At 35.1% G+C, this 12,684-nt stretch overlaps 1 long non-coding RNA gene across 1 annotated transcript in view; it reads right to left on the reverse strand.

Annotated features, from left to right (window-relative positions):
- Positions 1 to 662: 662 nt before the first annotated feature.
- Positions 663 to 12,684, reverse strand: part of LOC307185682 — a 30,259-nt gene continuing 18,237 nt past the window's right edge. Inside the window, exons 3-4 of the long non-coding RNA XR_013828145.1 lie at positions 1,063 to 1,132; positions 663 to 753 (exon numbers count right to left, since the gene is read on the reverse strand). This is a non-coding gene — a long non-coding RNA (uncharacterized lncRNA). The remainder of the gene's footprint in view (positions 754 to 1,062; positions 1,133 to 12,684) is intronic.

A 12,684-nucleotide genomic window follows, 5' to 3' on the forward strand; every position in this document is an offset into this window, starting at 1 on the left:
GATCAGCTAGCAGCTGAACCTACGTTCAGTAACAACCATCCCTCCTTATTCACTGATTTTTATGATTATAGAAATAATTTTCTATAATTTGTAACAAAAAATGTTTCTGCCTTATTTTCCCTTTTGAAATATCTGGAAATACAGTTTTATGAAAATATAATATTTCTCCCTATTTTCTAAATTTAAAGAATCCTTCTGCTTTATCATCATTATCATTATTTTATTGCCCCCCTCTCGGGTATGCAAATAGTTAAGGTTAATGATTTGCCCATTTTTCTAATTCTTCTGTAATCCCACTTTATCTGTTCACCTTAATCTTGCCCCAAGTTGCAACTTCATTAAAAATTAATAAACAAACAGCAAACCTTTAAACAACTTGGGCAGTTTGACATGGGAGGGGACTCGATGAATAAGTACATACTTATTCTTGGAATGTTCTTACTAACAGTGCCATTTTGTGTGTATGAAATTCCTTTCTTTTCAGCTCAGGCAAATCTAAGTGAACACCCAACTTCTAGTGGGAAAGCAAAGGGATAATAGTGCCAGGTGGTGACTGGGAAAAGCAGCAGTGGGGTGTGGGGGGTTACACAGTTGAAATTTCTTTTTGGTACTATAAAACCATGGGTGGTCCTTTCCCTTTTTCATACTTGCTTCTTAAGTTACCTTGATAGCCAGGAGTCTAGGGAGGCCTCATGAAGCCACAGCATCCTAGGAGCATTATTTTATCATTCATTTAGAAGTCAATACAAGCACCTGAAAGAATATATGTGTTAGGTGATTGCTCAGTGAATACTTAGTGTACCCAATAGCAATCTCAAGGCAAATTGTGTAAATATCATTAGAAGAGAATTTAAAATTTTAATCAATTATTCTAATAAATAAGTGAAATTCACCATAGAGACCATGGACTTCAATGGAGGGCCCATCCATCTCTTTAATGTCCTGGAGTTCATTATTGATTTCATAAATACACTATCTTCATCATAAATATTTATCATTAGTGTCTTATTCTAGCTTACCTTTGCTATTATATTGAAATGAAGAACAGAATACAATATTAACCTTGGAATTGAAACTGGGTCTCAGAGGGATGAGACTGTCCATTCTAGTACATTCTCATTTCTGCAAATGACTGAAAAAATATAAACATATATTTAACATTTTAAGGAAAAAAAATGAACATAAAGCAAGCAGCCAATCCAAAGGATTTGGAGGTGCTTGTAAACAGAGTTATATGCTAATAAAGTATGGTTTTGACAGATGTGTAATATGCTATTTGGCCTACAAAAGATATTTGTGGTCATTTCAAAAACACGATTAGATGGCATCAGGGAGAACTGCAGTATTTAAAAAGGAATGAATTTTTAAAGTAGCTAATAACCTTCGCAGATGTTTTAGAAAGTATTATAAAATGTTCTGTTAAATGTATAACACATATAGTTTTGTTCTAAGTATTCTTTTTTATTTTTAACTGTAGTAATCAGGGGTGAGTTTACAGTTAATAACTGGCATTGCCCAAGCATCAGCCAATCAGAACACATTAGAAAAGAGTTCTGCAGGCCCTGCTGTGCTGGTGAATCCTTTAGTTATTGGATTATGCTGAAGTTCAGCTGGGTGTGGGGGAGGGCTGTTGGCTTCTGGGATAGTAAAGGATTCTCAGAGAGTGGAGTTTTAACAACAAGTATGGAATTATTTAAATACTATAACTGTGCCAATGTGTACCAGCTAAATATCAGCCCTGGTAATAATTATAGTAGTTATTGAAAGGCTACTTAGAATATATATGCATTTCTTCCAAGACAGTCAAAATACATGTGTATTGGAAATTATCACTACCTAGAACTGATTTTTTAAAGTAATATATTTTAGCTTTTTTTTTTTTTTTTTTTTTTTCGGTACGCGGGCCTCTCGCTGCTGTGGCCTCTCCCGTTGTGGAGCACAGGCTCCGGACATGCAGGCCCAGCGGCCATGGCTCACGGGTCCGGCCGCTCCGCGGCATGTGGGATCCTCCCGGGCCGGGGCACGAACCCTTGTCCCCTGCATCGGCAGGCAGACTCTCAACCACTGCGCCACCAGGGAAGCCCTATTTTAGCATTTTGAAACTGAAAAACAAGGAGCTTGGAGTTAACTGCAACTAAATCCTTAAATTTAGAGCATGGGTTAGTAAACAAAAATATGATGGATGAATTGTGTGTGTGTGTGTATGGCTATTAAACATATATATGCCATACACATGTGTATGTTTTATGTATATACATATATAATTGTTGCTCTCTATATAGGACACATACACATATTATGTGATATATGTGATACATATATGTGTATATATCTCTCTCTCACACACATACACACACATATACAACTGCTTTAAATCAAAACTGTAATCCCCGCATTTGTTCCTGCCAGCACTACATAACTTTTAGAAAGAAAATATTCAGATTTTCCACCTTTGATTTCCTACTTTCATTTTCAATGATTTCTCATTTAAAACTAGTCAGAACCTGTTAGGAGAAAAAAATAAATCAGAATGCATTTATTATCACGTTTTACAGTAAAGATGTACAGTGAACACTACTTTAAAGTTTCTCAAATATAAAACATGTCAATGGAATTTTATCAGTGATAGAATAATACTGTGAAAACATAAGAGGGGAAAAAAACCCAAGATTTTGTCTAAGCAAGAAAAGGCAAGATACAGCAAAAATGATATTTGCTTAACAGCCCTTAGTAATTTGAGCACTAAAACAAGTGGGACACTCATGAGGATAAAAAGTTTTTTCTAGCTAAGCAAACTTCTATTTTATATTTTGAAATACATATTATTTTTAAAGCATTACAAGAATATAGAAACGTCTGTGTCATGTTATATAGGAGCAACACAGGTCTAAATTCTTTCCTCAAAGACTGGAAGCCTAGAAAATGCATTTCCCAGATCCACTTGCTATGAGAGGTCAGGTTCACTTTCCAATCAATGACACAAAACTTGTACAAGAACTGGAAGATACAAGTGAAGGGGAAACCATTATTCTGTTCTAACGGTAACAGGTGTACACAAGGACAGAAGGTATCTCAGAAGATTCTAGTAGCTTCAGGAGAGGTCCTGAAAAATCACCTGCTTTTGTATGGCAGGCAATAGAGATCACCAGCATTGTTATGTCATTTTAACAATTTCTAATTTCCTCATATCCAGTAGTGGTCTTCGCTAGACTTTACTCTCATCCTACCAAAGTTTTTAAAGTATATAATCTATCGAATCCCTTCCTGCTAAAATACCTAACTAGTTTCTATTCTCTAAATTGACAAATAAGTGTAAAAAATTTTAAAATATTATATGTTTCATAGGATTGTAGTGGAAAATATACAAGAGAAAGCATTTAGCACAGCGCCTGTGCTATTATTTTCATCACTATTATTTCACCATTGGTTGAATGTCCTTCCTGACCCAACCTCTCTGACTAGACACATATCACAATCAGCCACTGTGCTTAAGAGAAAGAAGCTGACCTCCCATATTCAAGATTTCTAAGAATAGTTTCATCATCTGCAACTGAAACCACCTTGACTAGCCCCATTTAGAACTTTGAACTTGAAGCTTCAGAATTATCTTTGGAAAGTTTCTATAACCTATCACCGTCAATTGCGTTCATTCTCTCTATGCAGCGTTCCTCTCATGTATTTGTCTCCATTTCTAAGAGCACTACCATAATATAGGGATAATGACATGTAAATGATATACTGTATTTAATCATCCAGAATACCCAGGAGAGTGCTGGTCCATAGTAGGCTCTCAATTCTAATTACTTTCTCTTTCCCATAAGGCTTTTAATATTACTGTTAAGTATTTCAAACTGATGTCCTTGTAAGGATGTCTATTTGGTAACTTTGCCTCTGGCATCTCCCAATTCTCATCTATATTGCATTCTATTGTCTAATTAATCTTCCTTAAAAAAGTTTTCTGAGCATGACATTCCAATTGTTAGAAATCTATACCCACAGAATAATTTGAAATTTATTTGAAAAATCAAATACCCACAGAATAATTTTTTGCCCTTCTCCCCAGGAATTCAAAGTTCTGCATACTCTATCTACATGTTACTGTCTAATGTTACCTCTTACTGCTTCTGTCTTTACACCTCATTTTTCTAGTACCACTGGACTAGTTGATATTCACTGGTAAGCCCCCAGTTTTGGATCTCTGCTTTTACTGCTTATTCTTCTAAATGCCTTTCTCCCCATCTTTACTTACTATAATTATACCCATCTTCCAAGGTTGTTCAAATATCATGTTGGTAATGAAGCCACAGCCAAAGGGAACCCGCTCTCATAACTTTTCTTATGGTTGAATTGACTACAGTCTTCCTTATGTTATAGTAAATTTGTATATTTTCTTCTATTTCAGTTAATTATCTCAGGTTTTCTACCATGAGACAGAGGTGAGGACTATGTTTAAATCCTGGTACAAGAAGACACAGGATAATGAAAAATAGTTAAGACCATTAGCTAAAAATTCATATCTGGATTAAACTTTCACCTTCTACTTCCCGGCAGCTTTACTACATAACAGGTTTGTCTAAGCCTCTGTTTTGATCTTTAAAATAGATAAAATAGTAATATACCCTTAAAGATCCATATGCTAATCAATCAATAAATGGTTCCTTTTATTTTCCTTACATATTAGATTTGTCTTAAAACCTGATGTTAGAAAAGCATACCTGTTTTCATTAGGAGTCCATTTTATAATCTACAGGATGCTTTGACACTGTAGACTCAGTATTTGCTGCATGAATATCTATAAATTGCAGTCATTATAATATACTTATGCTGAGTTTCACAGCAGCTTAACCACTTAGAGCAGAAGGACTTCCTTAGACTTCATAAAATCTGAGGATTTCCTCTGTCTCCAGGCTGGCTGGCTTTATTCATTTGTTTATTTTTAACATTGGCCCCTGGTTATTTTCATTTTTTCAAATAAGATACTTCTTTTAGATCTCACGTGTCAGCAGACTACTCATTTCTTCCCTCTTCATATTCCCTGTGTCTTAGATTATCTAGCTGTTCACTTTCCTATATGCAAAGCAGTAATCTCATCAGTCTAGTTGACCAAAGGATCACCTTGGTACATGTTTACCAAACAGAACATTAAACATGACTTCAAAAAGAAAAGTACATCATTCCCCTAAAGGGAAGAGATGCAGTCAACCACACATGAGCAATCTGGATTTTGCTTGGTTAGGGATTTTTATGTCCAGAGCAACCTAAAAGGGCAGAGTATTTCTCATGCCAAATTTTATAGGATGCAACTGACTAATTAAAAAAAAACGGAGGAGTCAGCTTTTGTGTGTCCCTTCAGGAGGCATCATGTCGGCAAGTTATTCTTCACTGCAGAGTTTTAACACACCATTAGGCAGCATCCATGGCCAAATTGATGTTGCTATGACTTATCTTTGCTGCTCCCAGAACCTTTGAACCTAGATCAACAAAAGGACACCCAATGCCCTTGTAATCATAGAAAGCAACAAGGTTTATCTGGAAGAGCAGTGGACCTGGAATTAGATTATTTATTCAATTTTTCAACATTATTGAGCAATTACTGTATGATAGGTCTTGGGGAAATTCCAAATCAGGAATGTATAACAGACAGCAGTAACTTACAGAAAAGGAAGAGACAGACATAAAAACAAGTAACTACAACTGAATGCAGAAAGTAAGATATGTCCAGATGTCAGAAGCTTTTATGGGCCTATTCTCTATCTGACTTGTTATAGAAGTTTTTCCACTCACTTAACTATTATTGCTTTAGAGCTAATCTGCTAGATGTCAACCAGATCAAGGCCTTTCTTTACATCCATTCATCTTATCCAATACAAAACTAAAGTCTTTACCATCACCTATGAAACTTCCATCTTCATTTTGTTATAATACTACTGTGATAAATGCTATTACAGTAACTCTTTGGGGACAAAGTTTAGCTAACAGAATTGTTATCTGGAGCCATTTTCTAAGCAAGTCTCCTACATATGTACAATTATTACAAATATATTTTTTACCATAGATTGTAAGTGAATCACATTTTAACCACTTCTGTTCAGACTCAAAGAGCAAAATCTTCTTTAAAAATTCCATAAGTGGCCCAAAAGACAAGCAAGTTGTTACTATTCCTAATAAAGATCACTATAGACTAACTGCTATATAAAATAAATAATAGTATCCAAATAGAAAAGTTGCCAAAAGACGTTAAAAATAAAATTTCAAAATAAGTAATATGACAGGTCAATAAATATTTTAAAATCCCACCAGTGAGCAAAAAGAAAAAAAAAAGTAAATCAAATGAAATGCCAGTTTTCACTTGCAATAGCAAACATTCTGCAATGATAATTTCCACTATTCTTGAGCATATACTTTTTATGGGAGCATTGCTACCCTTCATGTACCAAAATTCCGATTTTATAAATTTACCAAAAAGAAAAATTACAGATGCAGAAAATGTTTTAGACAAGAATGTTCTTGTAAATAGCAATATTTTAATAATAATAGTATAATAGTGACAGATGACATTTATTAGAGGCATCCGGCACTGTACTATGTACTTATTTATATTATCTAATTATAATTTTAAAAACTTGAGAACCAAGTGTAAGCAACCAAATGTAAGCATAAAAGGGGTGTATTGCGTGTAGAAAGTTTTAAAACAATATTAAAACCTACTAAAATTTATCTTTTTTCTTACCACTGCACCATCAATTCTAAATGTCACTTATAAAATGCTATTGCTGTGATTACCACTGAGATTTAATAATATAGATGTCAAATTAAAGACTGAAAAATAATTTGTTCTTTAGGAACATTTGGCAAATTCCCAGTTATATATCCAGCCTCCAACACACCTGGACTCCGTTACAAGCATTTATAATATTTAGAAACTCACTATCAAATGATTCCAAATCATTGAGCTCAATTCAGGTGTAGGTTGTGCCTCCAACCCTTGTGATGCTACCTAGTCCTATATTTACACACTAGTTTTAAGTAAACAATGATAGCACAGTGATTGTGAAGAGGAAAGTAAAGAACTAGAGTTACTTTAATTCTGTTATTTTATAGTCCACTGGAAGGTGCTGGTAAGGTAGGTTTCATTCTGAGGTCTCCTCTTGGCTTATAGACAGCTATCATCTCACTGTGTGTTCATATGACCTCTAAACTCATCACAAGTGCTCCATGCTCACAACCTCATCTAATCCTAATTACCTCTCAAAGGTCCTGTCTCCAAGTACCATTACACTGAGTTTTCGGACTTCAACATATGAATTGGGGGGGTGGGGCACAAACATTCGCTCCATAACACACAGCAATTTAGGAGAAATGGATTTATAATCTACTTGTGCTGTAGTCAAAAGTATATTTTCAGCTTCAGTGAAGTATAAATTAATATGTAATCCATTGTTGTTTGCATAGATCACTGCTGATTAAAAAGAGTATGCATATTTTTCTCAGTCTAACAGTTTTCTGTAATTATAATGTCTGTACCACATTGCTTTTTTCACCCTGTTGTCTGATGATATTGATTATACATGTCATGCTTAGTCACTATAATGAGACTGAATGAAAACTATGTTCAGAAATGACACAGCGTATTACATATTCTCTTACATGTGGTCAAGTATATTTGAGAATTTGTTCTTCACAGGTAATGCCCAAGGGCTTTGACTAAAGGGCATTGAATCATTGATGTTTTCCTCATTGTGGGTTGAATTGCAATTCAAGCTGGTGAAGAAAACCACACTAGTCCTGAAGAGTATCCTAAGGCAGGCTATATCAAGAGATATGTGACATATGTATATATTACTAAAAATATTTAGAGGACCTAACACACCATGAAGTTTAAATTAAAATATAGGAATCAGAGCTTTCAGCAAAGGAGGTACTCTGTGACATCACTTTTGTATGACTAATTTTGACAGTTCAGAACTTTCTGAAACCAAACACAGATGATCATGGAAAAAGCCCAGATGTTTTTTGAATCAAATGAAATTAAGCCTCAACACTGCTGGGAAGTAGATGCATCTTAGTCTTTTAGATTAGAAAAGAGTAAAATGGAGGCTGAAACATGTTAAATGAAATTACTCAAGGCCACTCATTAAAACCATCACTGGCCTTTCTGAAGTATTTTATCAGATGAAAGCCAGACTAATTCTATGATTTTATTATGCCCATTGTGCTTAGCTGGTTAGTAGATACTTTCTTTTATTTGGGAAAAATATAGATTTATGACTTTTGTTTGCAGTCTTGAGGGGATGGAGAGTGACAAAGGGGCACAAGTTTTTTCCTTAGAGTAGTTTCAATGTTTAGAAACCACAGATTTTTTCTGGCTTTTCCTGATACCAATAACATGTTTTCCAAATTAATGTACTTATGTTTATTGAAATAAAATTTTACTACATTGACCAGAAAAATTATTTAGTATGTTCTATTACTTTGTTGTTTCCCCACTCCCCCGCCCCACCATACACTGAAGAGAAGTTAGCCCTGTTCCCATAAGTCAGGGAATCTTTTCATTACTTTAATATATGAAGGGGGAATCAGGCCTGGGTAAATTTCTATGTTTCTGTTTAATGGTGCATTTAAGTATGCCAGAAGACAGCTTTAATGTAATTCCTATGGGGTGTATTTTATGGCTTAACAGAGATAAAGTATTGGGGTATATTCACTATGGTTTACTGTAAAAGTAACTTGAGTGACACAACCTACAGAGGCCTCTCAGGAAAAACTAGAACTTATAAGACTAGACCAAATGCCATATTAGGAAACAATTTTCCATAAATTTTGAAAGCTTTCTCACATTTAATTGATTGTAAAAATAGTCATCAGAGTTCTTCAAAATTAGTCTTTTTTAAAGACTTTGAAAGAGTTCCAAGTAAAATATTCCTAATAATTTCAGTTGTTATATTTTTATATTTAGAGCTCCTGAATTTATTTTTCAAAGTTTTCCTAGTCCAAACTTAATGATTCTTGCCTTGCTGTATGTTATCATGTCTACCTAGAATATATCTCCAAGAGATATTAGAAAATTCCAATGAAACATCAAGTATTCTGATACACTGAATTCACTGTAACATTATTATGAAAGGGACAGAAAGGCAACTTTTTGCAGCAGCGCAGTGGAAGTACATTTCAATTCCCACCAAACATACATTAGAGCAGAGGTATACTAATTGTTTCTTTTATATAGAGAGCAATGCATGCCCAAAGGTATTGATGGAAATTCCAATCAGAAATCTTATCATGATTTACAAGAATCAATATCTAGTGATGTATAACATTTTTGTATATCTCTATTTTTGTGACATACAGTCGGTAGGGCATATGTCAGTTAAGCACACCCATACGTAACTTATTTCTGGTTTATTAAAGGTCGTATAATTCCATCTGCAACCTCAAATTACCCTTAAAGCATTTTAGTAGCATAGTATACCCAAAAATGTAATATACCAGCATTTCTACTCATAACTAATCAGATTTAATATTATACTTTATCAGATTCAATCTTCAGTTTGTATTATTGCAGATATTATTCTACTTTGAGAAATAAGCTGCACTTAAAATTTTAAAATTCACACCAACTATCAACTCCATTTAGCAAATGTCTGCTTACATCAAAGAATATAGAAAGCCTTCTTCAAGTAGCCCTTATTGCGAAAATCATAGTTTTTTGGAACTACAACAAATAGTTTGAATTAATAAAAACGTTTGAACTTTAAAAAATTTGTTAATTGTATTTTCTATATTTTTAATCATGTGGTGCTGTTGAAACGTCATATGTAATGTTAATAATGTCTTGCTTTGTGTACAAAATGTGAAGCATTGTGACTGGACAGATAATTACCTTCAAGTAATAATTTTAAAACTGGTAGGCCAAGTGATGGGTAAGCCATGTTTTACCTATAGCAATTTGGCAAAGCATTTTATAGATTAAACAGAAATAATCTCATCCTTTGTCAGTATCCCAGGAACCATATTAGGGTTATACAGTGGATTATTATTATTTGTTGTAGTAATATTCAATAATGTCACCACAAACACTGAATTAGCAAATATCAGAATCATTACCCATAGAGGAAATAACAGGGTTAGGTTCCTGTGAGCTGCTGGTCACAATATTTCATCAACCAAGCAATACAAAACCTTGTTTTATGAGTATTTCTGTGTAATGACACTTTATTTGATATATATTGTTGATTCATTAACTTTGAACTGATGACCAACAACACTTTAACTTATACCTGAACAAAACTTATTTAAGGATTTTCTCCGCAGGACACATCACAGACTTCCTATGCTAAGGAACACTAAATACACTTCAATGCTATGCTCAGGCCCCACTCGAAACAGCAAAATCACCAACAAAAGCATAACAGGTAAAAAATGTGGCATTAAATAGACCCCCAAAGGACAGCTGTTTTCAGTATGAGAGCCGAAACCAGAAGGCAGAGCATTGCCTTGTGTTACTTCACCTGGAATATGTGCCATCAGGAGACTGGAATTTCATTTTACCACTTCGTATGTGCAAATGTCTACAAAGGATCCGGGAAAGACCTACCCTTACAAGTATTGGTTTTAGGGTTATAAACAGCAGGGCAATTCTTAACATAGAATCTGCGAATAACGAGGATCAACTGTATATACATTGGAACTTGTACAAGTGATTTTAGTACATTTTATGCTTTTTTTTAACAGTCATGTATATGATAATTGAAAATCTTTTTACATCCTATAATGACATCATTCAAGCATTTATGAACTGCTCTTGATCATGCTAGTGCTAGTGTAAAAACCCTATCCCACAATAAATAACATTGCATTAGATGTTAAATGTGATAAAACATAAGGTGAAAAGCTACCCTGCTGCTCACTTAGGGGAAAGCACTTTATAAAATATTAGAGATAATAATGAGAACATTTAAAAAGTATTTAAGTAAACTTGTTGTCATAGTTGCATATTTATGTGCTACATAAACCCAAGTTTATATAAATTTTTATTTGAAAATTAGTCTTGAATAATTTATTCAACTATGGAAGGGCTCCAGAACTGCATGCCTAAAATGTAACAGTCTTATATATGTGTAAATCAATAATTTCTGCACTCTAGGGTGTAAACATTTGATCATTTTTCCATTTATTCATTCAGTAAACCTTGAGAATACAATGACAAATAAGACACAGTACCTGTCTTTATGAAGCACACAGTCTAGTAATAAGGTCAAATAAGTAAGCGAAGAAGTAAAATATGATAAAAGGTATTATTGATTTATATGTACAAGGATCCATGGAGAGGTATCTGTTTCAGGCTTCATAGGGGTAGGGGGGGAAGAGCAGAGGCAGAGGTTGTGAAAATGTTTCCAGAAAAACAGACATCTGAGCTGAGCTCTGAAGAGTTAGTAGGAGTTCAAGAGGCAATGATGTGACAGCTGAATGTAAAGGGATGACAAATGTACTAAGCCAGGGCTTCCCTGGTGGCACAGTGGTTAAGAATCCGCCTGCCAATGCAGGGGACGTGGGTTCGAGCCCTGGTCGGGGAAGATTCCACATGCCACGGAGCAACTAAGCCCGTGCGCTAAAACTACTGAGCCTCTGCTCTAGAGCTCGTGAGCCACAACTCCTGAGACCATCTGCCACAACTACTGAAGCCCACGCGCCTAGAGCCTGTGCTCTGCAACAAGAGAAGCCACCCAATAAGAAGCCCACGCACCGCAACGAAGAGTAACCCCCGCTTGCCGCAACTAGAGAAAAGCCCGTGCGTAGCAACAAAGACCCAAGGCAGCCAAAAATAAAATAAATAATTTAATTTATTTTTAAAAAATGTACTAAGCCAGGCACCAAGCATAGATAAGAATGAAAAAAAGAACATGAGTGCCAAATATGGAAGTAGAAAGAAATGAGGCTGCAGAGGTAAACTGTATAAAGGTCATGAAGAAATGTGCTTGTCTGAATAAAATAATATAGGGACACTGCTGAATTTTAAGCAGGGAAGTGATATGTTGCTTGTGATAGTTTTAAAATATGGCCCCATACTCTTTGGTACTACTCCAACTGAGTCAAGGCTCTATGACTGCTTGAGCACTAGAATACAGCAGAAGTGTAAAAACTGGCTGTGCCAGTTTTTAGGAATTTGCCTTTCCAGGCAATGTCTAATTCTTATCTCTGGGGACCGAAGTTCTTAGAAAGCAGCCACCATCTAGAAGGAACTCCAAGCAGCCCAGAAACGCCCATGTGGAAAGGAATTCAAGCCCCTCAGCTGAGCTTCCAACTATAACCAAATTGCCAGCCATGTGAATAAGCCATCTTGAAAGTTATTCTCCAGCCTTTAATTGTGTGTCCCACTGATATTGTGTGAAGTCCCTAAGCAAATTGCAGATTCGTGAGCTAAGTAAATTATGAATTTTAAGCCCTTGAACTTTGAGTTGGTTTGTAATGTAGCAATGGATAACTAGACTAATAAGACTTGTTTTTGCAAAGATGATTCTGATATATTTGCAGTATGGAAGTTACGACTGGGAAAGACAAAACTGCAGATAGGAAAGTCAACTGAAAGACCACACACAGATGGAGATAAGAAATGATAATGGCCAAAACCTAAGTACAGGAGTGGGGACCACTTACAATAGTGAACTATATTTTTACCATGAGTCA

Source organism: Stenella coeruleoalba, assembly GCF_951394435.1.
Source record: "Stenella coeruleoalba genome assembly, chromosome: 4".
NCBI lineage: Eukaryota > Metazoa > Chordata > Mammalia > Artiodactyla > Delphinidae > Stenella > Stenella coeruleoalba.